A 15213-nucleotide genomic window follows, 5' to 3' on the forward strand; every position below is an offset into this window, starting at 1 on the left:
CCCTCCTCTGTCCGTTCGCTACTCCCACGTATGAACCCTCCATGGAGGGAGTATCCCGTGCAGAAAGATCCGCTCCCCCACCCCACACTGAATAACGTTATAGATTACCTTAAGCTGAAATATAGAAAGACAGTAATTGTAAACTTCCCATGAAAACCTTATCAAATATACTAACATCAACTCAGTCACAGCTAAGAGCCAAAACTTCTTGGAAACACATTGCTATATATACTCTCCAAACCCACAACTAGGGCGTACTCCATAAAGTATAGTATGTTAATTATCTTGTCGCTGCTGTCAGCCTTGGTCTGAGAGTTGTGCGCCATAGTTATCTTCTTGCTGGCGTAGTCAGCGTCTCTCCTGACCGACATGCTTCCATTTTGGAATCGGGTCCACCACCAACGCCGAATGAGAAGAGGTTGAAGGAACCGCAAATGGTACTGCAAGTCCTGCTTGTTTGAAGGCTTCGTCAGCTTCCACTACGGTCTTGATTCGGTAGGAAGTGCCCTTGAAAAAGTAGGGCAAAAGGAAACAGCCATCGATACTTAAAATTAGTCGCCCGAAGGGCTCCAGTTACTTCCTGCAAATCATAGCATTTCCACAGCATGCTTACAGCAAGATCACTGTAAATGGACACTTCATGTCCTATCCATGACCAGCATTGTTTTTCTTTTGCAGCATTTAAAATTGTTTCTTTTTGTTGGAAGCTATGGAGATTGATCATAATGTCCCAAGGCCTGTTATCTTTGCAGGTGCCTAAGGATCTATGTGCCCGTTCAATTTTTTATACAGAGATCTGACTGTGGTGCTTCTCCATCTAGCATATCTTTGCCAGATAAAAGGTATTTACAGAACTCTTCCACTACTTCAGAGCAATTTTGATAGTCCAGGCTTTTGGGGATCCCTCTAATCCTCAAATCCGATCTCCTAAATCTATTTTCAAGATCCTTGAGTTTGTCGGTCAAAGTCTCAGTTTCTGCCGTTAATGATTTATGTTGACCTGCTAGTACTGCTAGCGTCGCTGCGTGGTTCTTCACTCTTGAGTCCATGTCATCCACGCAGTGTCCTAGCGAAGCCAGATCTTCTTTGATCACAGTTATGGACGCCAACAGTTCCGATTTATGCTGTCTCATGTCTGCTCGTAATTCTTTGAAACCATTCCCTTAGTTCAGTTCTAGATGGTAAATCAGCTATCTCTTGAGCGGGGTCCAACACAGTCGGTGAATTTGGGGCTGAAGATTCCATAACCTGCTCATTCGGGCCTTCCGCTCCCGCATTGCATGGCTCACCATCTCCTGTGGCGAGCTCTGGCAGTAATTTGCTAAAAGCAAATTGTTTCAAATCCACTGTTCTCTTTCTTGTAGCCATCAGTATCCTTCAAGGTTTCCGTGTGTAGCCTGCTAGTTAATAAGGAGCTTCATGGCTCAGCTTTAATGCTCAAAAAGTGGGGTTGAGATCGGAGCTCCAAAATCATGCGGCCATCTTTCAGCACGGCAGAACAGCGCCCCCAAAATATGTGAAGGGAAGCCCAAGGACAGAACTCACACACAGCAGGAACTCACAAGGCAGGGCCAGGAAGCAGGGGAGAACACAAGGAGCAGGACAATTAGCACAATCCAGGAGAAGCAGGAAAACCTGCTCACCAAGCCTGTTGCCGAGGCAAAGAGCTGCAGGAAACTGCCACTTAAATGCTGAATGCTTCTGACCTCTAGGGATGTGAATCGTTTTTCAACGATTAAAATTATCGTCCGATAATGTTTATATCGTCTTAAATCGTTATAGAACACGATACAATAGAAATTCTAACGATTTATCGTTAAAAATCGTTAAATCGTGTTAGTGCGCACTAACTCGAGTTAGTGCGCACTAACTCCCCGTTAGTGCGCACTAACTCGATTTAGTGCGCACTAACTGAAAATGATACAAATAAACACTTTCCAGGTCACTGAAGGTCAGTTAGGAATGAATATGTGTTCCTATTGGCTGGCTGCCCTCTTATCTATTGATGTTACCAAGGTTACCACTGAGGTGATGGTTGGGGGGATGGGAAATGGAACTGGAAACTAACGAACACCAACAGAAAATGAAACAAAGTGTTCACACTTCCCAGGTCAGTAAAGGTCACTTAGGAATGAATATGTATGTATGTATTCCTATTGGCTGGCTGTGCTCTTATCTATTGATGTTACCAATATGGTTGGGGGGATGTGAAATGGAAACAGTTGGAAGCTTGACAAAAAAAGTAATGTAATGATCAGCACTCACGTGACTAGAACTTGTTTGTTTATTATTTTTGTTAGCAGGCACCTGAAATGCTAGTGCATGTTGAATTTGCCAATCACTGTGCATTTTAGAAAGGTGGTCCTGGCTGGAACTGTACACAGTTCAAATATATGTAATTGATTGTTGGTAAGTGTATTTTTTAAGTAGCCACACTGGCACCAGTATGTTTACTTTTCCTCCTACTTAACTCACTAGCTCAGCTTTGTAAGAAGGGCTTCTCTCCTTGTGTGTTGTTTTTGTTTGGTGTGAGGAGAGCAGAAACATCAGATCTTTATTCAATCTACTACAGTCATCTCTTACAGTGCCCTATCCCTATTAATACCAGGAGTGTTGTGATCTTCCTGCACACAGTGCCCTAACCCTGATACCAGTCTGAGACAGCTCCCTCCCTGCATTACTAGTGAGAGGCTGGCTTCACAGACAGGGGGGAGCTGCCTGACCCTCACTCCTGACTTCCCCCATGTCCCAGCTAGTGAATGGTGTGTGGGTGAGGAGGGGGGGAGGATGGTGAAGTCTGAGACAGCTCCCTCCCTGCATTACTAGTGAGAGGCTGGCTTCACAGACAGGGGGGAGCTGCCTGACCCTCACTCCTGACTTCCCCCATGTCCCAGCTAGTGAATGGTGTGTGGGTGAGGGGGGGGAGGATGGTGAAGTCTGAGACAGCTCCCTCCCTGCATTACTAGTGAGAGGCTGGCTTCACAGACAGGGGGGAGCTGCCTGACCCTCACTCCTGACTTCCCCCATGTCCCAGCTAGTGAATGGTGTGTGGGTGAGGGGGGGGGGGGAGGATGGTGAAGTCTGAGACAGCTCCCTCCCTGCATTACTAGTGAGAGGCTGGCTTCACAGACAGGGGGGAGCTGCCTGACCCTCACTCCTGACTTCCCCCATGTCCCAGCTAGTGAATGGTGTGTGGGTGAGGGGGGGGGGGGGTGGATGGTGAAGTCTGAGACAGCTCCCTCCCTGCATTACTAGTGAGAGGCTGGCTTCACAGACAGGGGGGAGCTGCCTGACCCTCACTCCTGACTTCCCCCATGTCCCAGCTAGTGAATGGTGTGTGGGTGAGGGGGGGGGGGGAGGATGGTGAAGTCTGAGACAGCTCCCTCCCTGCATTACTAGTGAGAGGCTGGCTTCACAGACAGGGGGGAGCTGCCTGACCCTCACTCCTGACTTCCCCCATGTCCCAGCTAGTGAATGGTGTGTGGGTGAGGGGGGGGGGAGGATGGTGAAGTCTGAGACAGCTCCCTCCCTGCATTACTAGTGAGAGGCTGGCTTCACAGACAGGGGGGAGCTGCCTGACCCTCACTCCTGACTTCCCCCATGTCCCAGCTAGTGAATGGTGTGTGGGTGAGGGGGGGGGGGAGGATGGTGAAGTCTGAGACAGCTCCCTCCCTGCATTACTAGTGAGAGGCTGGCTTCACAGACAGGGGGGAGCTGCCTGTCCCTCACTCCTGACTTCCCCCATGTCCCAGCTAGTGAATGGTGTGTGGGTGAGGGGGGGGGGGTGGATGGTGAAGTCTGAGACAGCTCCCTCCCTGCATTACTAGTGAGAGGCTGGCTTCACAGACAGGGGGGAGCTGCCTGACCCTCACTCCTGACTTCCCCCATGTCCCAGCTAGTGAATGGTGTGTGGGTAAGGGGGGGGGGGGGAGGATGGTGAAGTCTGAGACAGCTCCCTCCCTGCATTACTAGTGAGAGGCTGGCTTCACAGACAGGGGGGAGCTGCCTGACCCTCACTCCTCCGGGGTATTGTGATCTTCCTGCACACAGTGCCCTATCCCTGATACCAGGGGTGTTGTGATCTTCCTGCATGCAGTGCCCTATCCCTATTAATACCAGGAGTGTTGTGATCTTCCTGCATGCAGTGCCCTACCCTATTAATACCAGGAGTGTTGTGATCTTCCTGCATGCAGTGCCCTATCCCTGATATCGGGATGTGTGCAAGAAGATCACAACACCCCCGGTATCAGGAATAGGGCACTGCGTGCAGGAAGATCACAACACCCCCAGTATCAGGAATAGGGCACTGTGTGCAGGAAGATCACAACACCCCTGGTATTAGGGATAGGGCACTGTGTGCAGGAAGATCACAACACTCCTGGTATTAATAGGGATAGGGCACTGTGTGCAGGAAGATCACAATACCCCTGGTATCAGGGTTAGGGCACAAGTTCTAGTCACATTGACTGATCACATTACTTGTTTTGTCAAGCTACCAACTGTTTCCATTTCCCATCCCCCATATACTGTCAGTAGGAAACTTGGTAACATGAATAAATAAGAGGGCAGCCAATAGGAATACATATTCATTCCTAAACTGACCTTAACTGACCTGAAAAGTGTCAAATTGTATCATTTTCAGTTAGTGCGCACTAACTCCCGTTAGTGCGCACTAACTCGAGTTAGTGCGCACTAATCGGAAAAAACGATTTTTAACGATTTTTTAACTAAAAAATCGTGCCTAAGACGATTTTCTTGCCCTGCCACACGATTTCTATCGTTAAGACGATATGGAAAACGATTCACATCCCTACTGACCTCTTCCATGCGGACATCCGGTGGGGATGTTCATTGTGGCAGGAAGGAGGGGCCAAAACGAAGCGCGTTTCACGTCATGCTCCTCTCAGCAGGAGCCACTGCTGCTGCCGACAATGGCCATCACCATGCCGAGGAAAAGCCGCTGACAGGCAAAGATCGCGTCATTTCCTAACATAGAGTCGTGACGGGGGTATTAACATTTCAAACATTAAAGGACAAATATGGCTTAGATAATAAAGATTTTTATGGCTATTTGCAAATATGCTGTTATGTTGACTGCTGTTGGTAATAAGCAGATCTTCAAGGCAGGGATATTTGAGGGGCTGGTTATTAATATAGCCTCTCATTCTGGGTTAATTTCAAAATTATATAGGGGTATAAAGGATTACTGGATGGTGGACCCTATCCTCTATCACAGCGAAGTGGGCAAGAGATTTGAGAACGGCTTTGGAAGAGGATGATATTAAAGACTCTCTGGCTGGGTTGGGACAACTAATAGAATCTTCGGGAAACATATTTTAAAGTGGTACATAGGCTTTACTTTTCCCCATCCCAAGCATTCAAGGCGGGTATCACTTGGGATCCTGCCTGTTTGAAATATGGGGCATCAGAGGGAACTTTTTTCCACTGTTTTTGGTCATATGCAAGCATTAAGGCTTTTTGGGTTTCTGTTTTTCAACACATCTCTACATGGACTGGGAAGGATGTGCCGTTAGATGCATCACTAGGATTATTAGATATCTGTGATGACTATGAGAAATCTGTTAAATATCTGTTATTGTATCTTTATAAAGCTAGCTGTATAATTAAAAAGTGCATGCTGATACAGTGGCTACATAAGGATGCTCTTACCTTGGAGCAATGGCGTATACAGATGCATGGCTTATTGCTTATGGAAAAGATGTCTGTCTCTACAAAACATTGTAGGAGACAAAAAAAATGTTTCTCCAGGTTTGGAAGTCATATCTGGATTCTTTGCCTTGTAGAGTTTACAGTTTCTTAATTCTTCTTGTGAAATTGTAAAATATCAGCCGCAATTGGGATTGTTGGGAGGGGGCGGGGGGGATACCTTGATGAAGACATGCCATTTCCTAAAGGCTGCGGAGATTTGATTTTTTACACTGTACTTTTTTGTGTACCTGTTTGGGAATGTTGATTTACATCTGTTTCAATTTGTTGTATTTGTCTTCTGAAAATAAACAGATTTTTCAATAAGCTCACAAGAACTGAGCCTGTAACAGTGCAGGGCTGTAAATAGTACCCTTTCTCTTTAAGGGCTGAGTTTGCCAACCTCCACTGAAGGAATGACCAGCAGCCCAGCTGCAGTGTTCTCCAAGACAAACCAGCTCTTAGCCCTGCCTTGCAGCTGGGGAATAAGTAAGTCTTAACACTTGAGGTAGGCTAGCTACCTTCTGATTTGTCTGTTTCTTTATGTTTTGTTTTTACACAAAGGGATTGCTAGGTTCCTGAGCATCCAGGAATCGCTCTCCAAAGGCTCCACAGACTTTTCCAAAGACCTGGGTTAACCATTACTCCCTGAAGGCTCCACTGATCCCATAGAGTACAGGGATTACCTTCCAGGGACTCAACCATGGTAGGTCCTGGGAAAATGCTCTTGCTGGAAAACTTAACCCATAGCAGTGTTTGACCTAGAAGTACCATAGCCTCTCTCTTTCTTAAGAGGTGCTTGCAGTGCTACCACTTTCTTGCTTCATGGCCAGGATATTATCGTTTAAAAGGAGCATGCGGGGCTGACCCTGCCTGCATTTTAGCTAGTAATATAGAAAAAGCCTTAATGGGCAATACGATATAGCAATCAAATACAAAAAAACGTAATCACCAAAAATTACAATGAATAATCTAAGGGACCATCATATAAACCCCTCACTTTGATATCTTTTAGAGCCTTGCGTTTTGCTCTATCGATAAATCAAAGGGGTACACTTTTAATCATTGGTCCAAATTTTTAAGAATTTTTTTAAGCATTTCTACAAATGCTTTAAACTTAAAACTTTTTTAATAATTATAATTTTTTGTAAAAATGCTTTAAAAAATTCTTTAAAAATTGGACCAATGATTAAAAGTGTACCCCTTTGATTTATCGATAGAGCATAACGCAAGGCTCTAAAAGATATCAAAGTGAGGGGTTTATATGATAGTCCCTTAGATTATTCATTGTAATTTTTGGTGGATACATTTCTTTGTATTTTAGCCAGAGCATTATCAATCAAGAGGAGCACACAGAGCTGAATTTGCTTGTCCATAGTCAGAGCCTTACCATGTAAGAGCAGCATACAGAAATAAGCCTACTTACTTTATAACCACAACATTCATATGGAGTCTGCAGGACTGAATCTACTTGCTCCATAGACTGAGCATTCCTTCTGGGGAGTCTATGGGGCTGCAAACTGCTTGCTTCCCAAGCCCTCTAAGAGGGGACTGCAGCACTCATCTCTCTGCTGGCTCTACTACCAGAGCCTTATCATTTTCTATGTGCTCACTGTAGAGCTGCAGATTCTGTATACTTGCCTTAGGGGCCGATTTACCCATGTTTACTAGGTAAGTGCTTTCCCCAAACCAGACACAATCAGTATTTAGTGGAGGGTGTTGTCAAGCAGCTTTGCCTGGAGTCTTGTCCTGAAGCTGAAGTTAATTAGGTTTGTTAACTACTGCTCTCTTCATATTTATCTCAGGTAAGCTCTAAACACCATTAAGCTACCACTTTGCTGAAGCGATTGCACCTGAGCAATATATTTAGCTCACTGCAACAGGAATACTTAGAGCAGGGTTACTGTCAATAAAGGAATTACTAGCTCTAAGATAGCTATGCCTATGGTCCTGGCTTACTTGCTAAGTACTAAAAAACCCTGCAGACTGTCACACCCCCGCTGAGTAAAGTTTAGCCTTGCAGTATTCTTGTAGGCCTTACACAATCTGCTTGGAAAGCTTAAAGGTGTACTCAAAAATGTAGCATTTGATGCTATAGAAACAACCAGGACAATAGTATAACAGCAGGTTTTCACACCCCTGCAGTAAGAGCCACTGTTGCACTCTCTCCAGCATATGTATATCCACAAAGAAACCAGCTCAGCCGCTACTTACCTTCTCTAGGCAAGACCCCTGCCTGCTGGTAGCTGACCTGGCTTCTGCATACTTCTGCTACTCCATCTGTGAGAGAGGGAGGCAGGGGTGGAGAGAATGAGTGTGTCTTGTGAGCCTCCCAGGAACACTATAGCCTCACAGGGTACTGGGCCAGGCACAGTCCTCTGGAGGTTTCACAGGCCTGTAGGCAACTGGGAGGGACCTCTGGGACCTCAGATAGGGCCTGGAAGACTGCTACCATTGGAAAACCCAGGAGCTCAACCAGGGCAAGCCTGGGAGATTGCTTCCACTGGGATAAGTAACCCCAAGGGATAGTTGTCCCAGGAGCAACAAAGACTCAACCAGGCCAGTGAGCTACACCCTCTGGGAGCTACATCCTCGTCACATGTCCACTGTTGATAGAGACTGAAAACTAATGGTTTCTGGCTGGGGCCACACCCCCTTTGTAGCTCTGAATTAGGTCATGAAAGAGGTGTGTCCTCTGTCTCTGTCAGCTGTGGAGGAGGGAAATCCCAAAGGTAATGACTGGTCTAGTATGATGATAAGGAAGGAGCTGGTTTTCAACATATTTTTTAAACATGACATTTAGAGTCATTTTAGTTCCCTTAAAGGCAGGTTTCAAATGTTGCAAATTACCCTTGATCATTTTTTTATGCCCTGCTGAAATACTTGAATAAAAAATCTGCCTATTTAGAGAGCAATTTTGAAAGCCATTTTCCATGTATAATACACTTTTAACCTGCAGAAACTGGCTTTTTGAAAATTGCCCAACCACAATGTGGATAAAAGTACATGAATTACTTTACAATGTGCACACTTTTACCCACATCGAGGTGCTCCCGAAGCTAGGATGTGTTTAGGTTGAGGAAGGAAAATAACACGGGGAAGACTGCATTTTCAAATATGTGGGAGTTATTTTCCTTTATAGTTTTGCCTGCACATAAAGTGAACACAAATACTTTGGGTATTTTGTACCACAGCAATAACCAAAGCAAAACTACACGTATAATTTTGTTTTGATTACAGGTACACAAACCCTGCAGGGGAAAAGTACCCTCGGTACCTGCAACAATGTGGGATGTTTGATTATTGCCCTCTTAGAAAATAATATAGAAACATAGAAATGATGGCAGAAATCCATCCATCCATCTATCCAGCAAGCTTATGGTAGTATCTACCATGCAGGTTACCCCCATGCTTATCAGTTTCCCAGACAGGAAGTGTCAGGGCCCTTGATGGTTGCTGTCTGAATCCAATTCCCTGTTACCCCTTGCCATGGAAGCAGAGAGCAATGTTGGAGTTGCATGAAAGTATTAGGCTTATTGGTTAAGGGAAGCAACCGTCACACCAGCAAGTTACCCCCATGCATTCTTTTCTTCATCCTCTAGCCATGAATATGGGATTTATATCATTAGCAGACACATGGAAGCAAAAGGTAATCTTCAGTTCACTCTGAGCAGCAAATATTTTAGAACATCTCCTCATCCAGAAAGAGATCATATAAAAAAAAAAAGGAAAAGAAAAAGAAAAAAAAACTAAAAAAAAGATAGTTTCCATGAATTCCAAAATAAATCTACAGCCCTCTACATCTTTGTTTACCCAGGCATTATCCTTTAATATCAGAAGTCTTTAGCACCATTTATTGTTCATGACATCATAAGGGACGGATGAGTCAGATAGTATTTTATGTGATATAGTTTGTGGTAATGTTCCCAACATGATTGCTGGCAAGGATTCAGGGCAATCTCACAGATATTCAGTTAGGACAATTTACAAGTACAATTTTCATTTGATTCTGGGTGTGCATTGCTGCTTGCCACATAGAATTTTAAACCACAGTCGGAAGAGTTCTTTTTAAATTTTAATCATCAGCAAATGTCCAGTCAGGCCTCCAGCATTCTGCAGCTGGCTAGCTGCCAGACTCATTTCAGCACTGGGACAATCCTTTGACAAATCTGTTAACATTGCCAACTGTACTGGCAGTCCCTGCTTCTCCTGAAACACACCGCTCTCTGCTCCCCTATAGTAATTCCTTCTTTCCACAGAGCCACTATTACTACTACTACTACCTTCAAAAAGGTTCTTGGAGCATTTGCCAGCACGAAAACCAGGGCATGAAACTGAAAATGCCCCCCTAGCCCATAAAACGAAGAAACTTCTGATGATCCTTCCTTATCGGAATGTGAAGATAAGTCTCTGTAAGATTCAAGGCGGTCATGAATTCCCTCTACCTCATCATCACTATGACCGATTTCAATGTCTCTATCCTGAAATGGGACACCCTGAGAAATTTGTTGACCTGTTTCAAATCGAGAATAGGGTGAAAACATCCATCCTTCTTGGAAACTACACAGTAGATGGAATACTGTCCTTGACCCCATTGGGGTCTCTGAACAGATATGACTGCCTGAATATAGAACAAATGCTCCAGAGTAGATCTTACTGCATCCCTCTTTCTGGCAGAGCAATAGGGTGAAGCCATAAAAGCATCAGAATTAGGACAGAAGAATTTCAAAGTGTAACCCTCTCGTATTATGTCTAAAACCCATTGATTTGAGGTAATCTGGACCAAATTCTGATAAATGGCCACCTATCTCTTAAATCAGAGACTGGGTCTCCAAAAATGTATTGGGAGCTATGGGAGGATCCCAATGGAGCTGACAATCCTCTTTTGGCAGCTCAAAAGGACTGAAAACTACCAAACATTCAAGATTACTGCACCAAGGAAGTTCTCCCCTAGTTAAACCTCAGAGATTCATGAAACCTATTACAAGCCTGAGTAATACACGAAGTCCCTCTAGGCCTATCCTCTGGGTTTTCAGGACCTTGGACTCATCTCATACCTTGCCCATCTTCTCCCTTTCAAAGGGGAATTTCATCAAATTAGTCTTAGAAACCACTGAATCCACTGACCAGTTTCGCAACTACAGTCACCTCTTAGCCACTACTATGGAAGCCATAGACCTTATGGTGTTACACATGGAATCAAAGGAGCAGGGGTGGTTCTATAATGAGACAGGGTGAGGTGGCCGCTTCAGGCAGCAAGATTTTGAGGCAGCAAAATTGCACCCTGAAACCTTCCTGCCACTGCCGCCTCACCTTTCATTCAGGCAAACTCTAGTGGCAGGAAAACCTGTAGTGCTGGCAGCGTGGAGCAGCCAGCAAAAGGAAGGTCCCAGCGGCGCAGAACTGCGATGTACTGGCAGAATTCCAACTCCCTGCCAGCAAAAGGATGATCCAGCGGCCAAAGAAAAGTTACTGTGGTGCTGCCGTTTTCCCTCCAGTTGGTGGCAGGAAATGGCCTACGGTGCTGCCAGCGTCCCGTCCCCCCCCAGACGGTGGCAGCAAAGGGTCTTTGATGCCACCAGCGTTTTCCCCACAGCCGGTGGCAGAAGAGGCCTTATCGTGCAGCCAGAGAAAAGGTCCAAAATGTGTGTGTAAAAGAGATTTGCCCTGTGAGAGTAAGTGCCTGTGTATGAGAGAGACTTTGTGAGTGTGTATGAGAGGGTATGTGTATGCATATGAGAGGGTGGGGGTGTGTATGTGTATCAGAGTGTGGTGGTGGTGTGTGTGTGTGTGTGTATGTGTTTATATGAGAGGGTGGTGAGAGTGTGTGTGTACAAGAGCTTGGTGTGTATGTGTGTGAAAAATAAACATAGGGGTAACTTGCTGATGCGGCTGTTATTACCCTTGACCAATAAGTCTGAAACTTGAAGCAACTTCAACAATTTTCTCTGCTTCTACAGTAGAAGGTAACAGGGAATTGGACTCTAACAGCAATCAACAAGGGCCCTGACTTTGGTGGCCTGGGAAACTGATAAGAATGGGGGACTTGTATAGCTCAACAGAAACTACTATAATCTTGCTGGGCAGACTGGAAGGACCGTTGGTCCTTTTATGCCATCATTTCCATGTTTCTATATGTGTATATATGAGAGGGTGGGTGGGTGTGTGCGTATGTGTGTATATGTGAGGGTGTGTCTGTATATGTGTATATATGAGAGGGTGTGTGTGTGTATATATGTGAGGGTGAGTGTCTGTATATGTGTATATATGAGAGGGTGTGCGTGTGTGTATATGAGAGGGTGTGTGTGTGCACGTATATATATGAGAGGGTGTGGGAGTATGTGCATATGTGTATATATGAGAGGGTGTGTGTGTATGTGTATATATGAGAGTGTGTGTGCGTGTGTTTATATGTGTATATATGAGAGGGAGGGTGTGTGTGTGTGTAAATATGAGAGGGTGTATGTACATGTGTATATATGAGAGGGAGGGTGTGTGTGCATATATGAGAGGTTGTAATTACATGTGTATATATGAGAGGGAGGGTGTGTGTGTATATATGAGAGGGTGTATGTATGTGTGTATATATGAGAGGGAGGGTGAGTGTGTGTGTGTGTATATGAGAGGGTGTATGTACATGTGTATATATGAGAGGGAGGGTGTATGTATATGTGTATATATATGAGGGAGGGTGCGTGTGTGTGTATATATGAGAGGGTGTATGTATATGTGTATATATGAGAGGGAGGGTGTGTGTGTGTATATGAGAGGGTGTATGTACATGTGTATATATGAGAGGGAGGGTGTGTGTGTATGTGTATATATGAGAGGGGAGGGTGTGTGTGTGTATATATGAGAGGGTGTATGTATATGTGTATATATGAGAGGGAGGGTGTGTGTGTATATATGAGAGGGTGTATGTATGTGTGTATATATGAGAGGGTGTATGTATGTGTGTGTATATGAAAGAGTGTATGTACATGTGTATATATGAGAGGGAGGGTGTGTGTATATATGAGAGGGTGTATGTATATGTGTATATATGAGAGGGAGGGTGTGTGTGTATATATGAGAGGGTGTATGTATGTGTGTATATATGAGAGGGTGTATGTATGTGTGTGTATATGAAAGAGTGTATGTACATGTGTATATATGAGAGGGAGGGTGTATATGTGTGTGTATATGAGAGGGAGTATGTACATGTGTATATATGAGAGGGAGGGTGTGTGTGTGTATATATGAGAGGGTGTATGTACATATGTATATATGAGAGGGAGGGTGTGTGTGTGTGTATGAGAGGGTGTATATACATGTGTATATATGAGAGGGTGTATGTACATATGTATATGAGAGGGAGGGTGTGTGTGTGTGTGTGTGTATGAGAGGGTGTATATACATGTGTATATGAGAGGGTGTATGTATATGTGTATATATATGAGAGGGAGGGTGTGTGTGTGTGTGTGTGTATCTGAGAGGGTGTATGTACATGTGTATATATGAGAGGGTGTATGTATATGTGTATATATATGAGAAGGAGGGTATGTGTGTGTTTATATGAGAGGGTGTATGTATATGTGTATATATATGAGAGGGAGGGTGTGCGTGTGTGTATATGAGAGGGAGGGTGTGTGTTTGTGTATATGAGAGGGTGTGTGTGTGCGTGTGTGTATATGAGAGGATGTGTGTGTGTGTATATGTGAGGGTGTGCATGTGTGTATATGTGAGGGTGTGCGTGTGTGCATGTGCGCATATGAGATTTAGGATCTAGACAAATAAATAGCAGGGCTAAGCTCCTAACTTTGTTTCTCCGCCCTAACTCCCCCATCCCCCCTGGAGCCATCCACTTTTTTAGTATCCTAAATTTAGGGGGCTAATGAAACTAGGTGCCTACATTTAGGAACTCAGCTCTAGTAAATTTCCAAAAGGGCCAATTTAGGAGCCAGCTCCAAAAGTCAAGAGCCTAAACTCTTTGAAAATTGGCCCCATAAATACCTGCTGGATTAAGGAAAAGGCAATTTAAACATTACAGTGAGGACTTTAAAAGGAATAGACATGTATGCACACTGCTATGCAGGGCTGTGTCATCTGTACATTGTGTCTAGTAGGATTCAGCATTGGCAAGGAATTAATGCACTTGAGCCAAGAACTGGTAGTGTCTGAAGAGCAACCGCTCATCAAAAAACACAATGGCAACTGACAAAATGCAGAAGGAGTGAACAGTGGAACTCTCTAAAAGAAAAGCCCAATGTAGAAAATGTTTTCCTGTGACACAAGGGCTCTATCATCCATCAGCACTGAAATGCAAGCATTATGTATTTATATAAATGAGTTTCTATGATGCTAGAGACACTAAATTTGAAAGACATTATTAAGAACTTAAAATTTTATTTTCAGAGTGTAGGTTTCATTTTAAACTAAGTATCACAAAATCATCATCTTTATAGTCAAAAGATAGGGAAAGAGCATAAATTATGCCCTTCTCTTATTGAAATCGCTCAACATGCATATCTCCTTCCAACATACTGTGTTCATCCTGGTTTCCTCAATACTTTGTAAATACAATTCAGCAGCAAGCATTGCGGATTCACTTTTAATCTTCTAGTACTGCTCTGATGGACACTTTGCAGTAGAGTGCACCTATCTGGGGGGCCCAATGTAAGAAAATGATTAAAAAATGTACATAGAATTTCAGCATATTTTTTTATGCTTACACTAAAAAGTAAAGTTGACTTCCCAGTGCAGGAAGCTAACAATATGCAAATACAGTGGAAGTATAAAAAAAAATGTCTGCAAAGCCAAATATTGTGTAAAAATGTTTAATGTGCACAAACCATGAATTATGAGCATAAAGCAACTGAAACTATGTACTGGGCAGGCATAAAGTTAAGAAAACGCTTCTCTTTGTGGCAATCACTTAGCACATCACTACTGTATGTACAAATGTCTATCGCTGATGCCTCATGCTTCTCCAGATTCATCTCGGTGCATAAGACCTGAGAACAGCAGGCAGCAGAACCATTAGCCAGGTAGGAGCTTCATGATATCGGTGTGATGTACAGATTGTGGACCTTAAGCATGGAATGCAACAAATTCCGAGAAACATGAGGCAACAGTGTTAGACAGCTGTACATACAGCAAGAGCTGCACAATGGTATAACTGTTCTACTATAAGTGTCTTTCCGAAAGAGCTTATATGATGGTGAATTCCTCCGGTTCAGTGGGTCCTGGGATGCAGAGTCTTTGGCTCAGGGGATTGGACTCAGGTACCCCAATGCTTAGCCTGTTTTTTTAAGGCTTGTTCATTTAACTCCTGTGTCAGAGATGGAATAAAAGTTAACTCACAATTCTGGAGCCAGCATGGTCCCAGACCTGGAGCACCTAGCTGTGTTTGCTCACTCTACATCCAGGAGACCCGAGTCTAGGACCCCTGCAGCAAGAACTCCAGGTCCAGAACCACGCTGGGGCACAGCACTACAGACTAACACAAGCCTCAGAAATGTAAGTTAC

The sequence above is a fragment of the Rhinatrema bivittatum genome, chromosome 5, assembly GCF_901001135.1.
Source record: "Rhinatrema bivittatum chromosome 5, aRhiBiv1.1, whole genome shotgun sequence".
Classification (NCBI taxonomy): Eukaryota; Metazoa; Chordata; class Amphibia; order Gymnophiona; family Rhinatrematidae; genus Rhinatrema; species Rhinatrema bivittatum.